A 2883-nucleotide genomic window follows, 5' to 3' on the forward strand; every position below is an offset into this window, starting at 1 on the left:
AATAAAACAAAATTATATAAAATAAAATAATGAGAAAATAAAATAAAATTAAATGACACAAAATAAAATAAAATAAACTGAAATTAAATAAAATAAATAAAAAAAGAAAATAAAACAAAAGCATCACTGAACAAAAAAAATGTTGAAGAAAAGCAAATATGTGCAGGCGTCAATTACATACCAGGATTAACGGACAACCAAACATTGTATAACATTACACGCAACAACAATATAAAATTTGCGCATAAACAAAATTGAACCTTGAACACAATCATTACACAAATAAAAGACAAAATAGACAAAGAACAACAATATAATGTGGAATACGAAATAAAAGGTAATGGGAACGCAGGAGAAACTTGCAATCAGATATACATTAGAACGACGAAGCGATCGCTAAGTGTACGAATAAACGAACATAGACTAGATGCCAAAAATAGAAAAACAATAACAGCACTATGCGAACATTTGACCAACAAAGGACACACAGCGGACTTCGAAAACGCGAAAATATTAGACGTTGAGGGGAAAGAACGAACAAGAATGACGCTGGAAGCTCTACGAATACAACAAAAAATCAATACTGCAATGAATTTCAAAGGAGACATCAACAATATAAACTGCGCTTATATGACGGCATTATCAGCCAATGGACGAAGCAGGAAACATGAATGGAGGCAGTAAATTAAATGTAAAGTTTTGTTTATTCATGTGTTAGATGTTAAAGTTTCAATGTTATAAATTGAATGTAAGTATTATGTTAACAGCAGAGTGATGTGAATTGTGTAATTCTAACTAATGTGTTAATCTTTGTTTTGTTTTATGTCATATTTTATGATAAATATACAGTCTCCCTGATGAAGATGAAAACATTTCATCGAAACGCGTAGGAGGGAAAGAGAAACCTTGTGTTTTGTCTTTGTTTTATCGGCCGAAAAGCTCCAAATAATTACAAAACAAAATTAAATTAATAAATAAAATAAAATAAATTATGAAATATTAAAATAATGATAAAATTATTTCGAATTTCGTAATCGTCCAGCTAAAATTGTCTCGTCTTGTCTTTCATCATTTCAGATTGTAGGCAAATGTTTTGGTTGCACAACAAAAACTAACAATAAATCTTCAAGTAGATTGGCACTCAATTGAGAACACTACCCGAAGATTGTTCGCTATTACTTTATTAGCCGAGTCGGAATTCACAACAGACATATTTTAATTTTGCAGCCACAACCAGAAGGTGCTGGAGCTTTAAGCAAATAATTCTAATAAAACTAAAAAAAAAACTAGAGAACTTTTCGTTAATCGACTTAGCCTATCTGAAATACATCAAGCCAAGTGAAAATTATTTCAAGCGGGCAGTTTGTATTTGAATTTCGCAGTTGCTAGTTAAAAAATACCTAATTGTGCGCATAAAATTTAAATTAAAAAAAAAAAACATGAAATCATTTTACGTGTTAATATTTTTAGTATTAATTGCGCTTGTAGCAACTCATAATTTACAATTGGGTATATGTAATAAACTAACGGAACGTCTTTTACAACACAAAGTCATATATTCTGGATCGATATCAGGAATCCAGAAAACTGAGGATTATACTTATGATCAAAAGGTTTGTAAATTAATGAAATTGTGAAAATCGCTTGTGACTTGTGAACAAGGTGGATTAAAATAAACATTTCTGATTTTCTTTCAATAGGGTATAAAAAATCCTACTGAAATTACGTGTGTAGTAGTGGAAGATCGAAACCGAAATGGCAATGCTGCTGGAAATGTTGAATTGATAAGCGGGGGGCCTGGTGATACTTTTAGCGAGCTACGATTCACTAGTCAACCTGATTGTGGTTATCATTTTGGTGTCAGCATATATGGACGAAGGAAAGATTGTAAAGAAGAAATAAAATAAAAATAAATTTGATATTCAAAAGTTCACAATACAGGACATCTTTAAAATATTCTTATAACTTACGTTTGTCAATTTTAATGAGTTATATAAATAAATAAAGGCAAAAACAGAAACACTGAATTAAGCAGCAATCATAAAGAAGAAGTCATAGCCTAATGGTAGGGCTGCGGGAATATAAATATGACAGATCAAGTTTGAATCTCAGCTCAAGGTGAATATAATTTCTAATTTAAAGATTCAAAGACATCTGATGAGATCTTTGGCAGAATGGAAATAACTATTTGTTAGATGGAATGTTTAGTTGTGTTAAGTTTTTCTGAATTTTCATTAAAATTTACAAATGTTTAAGATGAACAGACGATTAAAATTCAAGAAACGTCCCTTAAACTTATCTACTAATTATAACCAGGACGATTAGTGAAAACTTTGGTTAGAAGCTACTACATATAAAGACCGTGTGGTACAGATTAGTAGACATTTAGCGAAAGGGACTACGGCTTATCACAAATAAAGAGACATTTGTATGTCCCATGTATAGAAATTTACATTAAAGCTTTATTTTTGATATATCGTATCTAAGAAATTGGATTGGTCGAATTTTTTACCCCAGGCAGTACTAGCTAATAATAAAAATACTTCACAAAAAGCATAAAATGTATCCCATTCAAGTTCGGGTCATCTGGCAAATGGAATGAATATAAAGATTAAAATATGCAAAAGAAGGCAATTGGGAGAAACTTTCCAACAACTAAGGCATGACGTAGCTGAATGCGTTTGTAACCATTTCAACTATCGTAGGAGTGCGGGTTCGACTCCCACTCCCGGGTGAAAGGGCTTTGAAGAGATTTACAAGCTATAATCGAAACAGCTGTCGCCTTGTCCGTCCTTATGTCACGTTGTTTAAAATTTTCCCAAATTATTAAATAAAATGAATATAAATCGCTGTTGTACCACAATCTGACCGGTGGTCTATGCC

The 2883-nt window shown here is 31.5% G+C and overlaps 1 long non-coding RNA gene across 1 annotated transcript; it reads left to right on the forward strand.

Moving 5' to 3' along the window:
- The first annotated feature begins 547 nt into the window (after window positions 1-547).
- Window positions 548-2027, forward strand: LOC137242698 (uncharacterized). The gene is made up of 3 exons (XR_010950344.1): window positions 548-748; window positions 1078-1613; window positions 1701-2027. It is a non-coding gene; the product is annotated as an uncharacterized lncRNA (long non-coding RNA).
- The last annotated feature ends 856 nt before the right edge of the window (window positions 2028-2883 follow it).

This window comes from Eurosta solidaginis, chromosome 2 (assembly GCF_040869045.1).
Source record: "Eurosta solidaginis isolate ZX-2024a chromosome 2, ASM4086904v1, whole genome shotgun sequence".
In the NCBI taxonomy this organism is placed as follows: domain Eukaryota; kingdom Metazoa; phylum Arthropoda; class Insecta; order Diptera; family Tephritidae; genus Eurosta; species Eurosta solidaginis.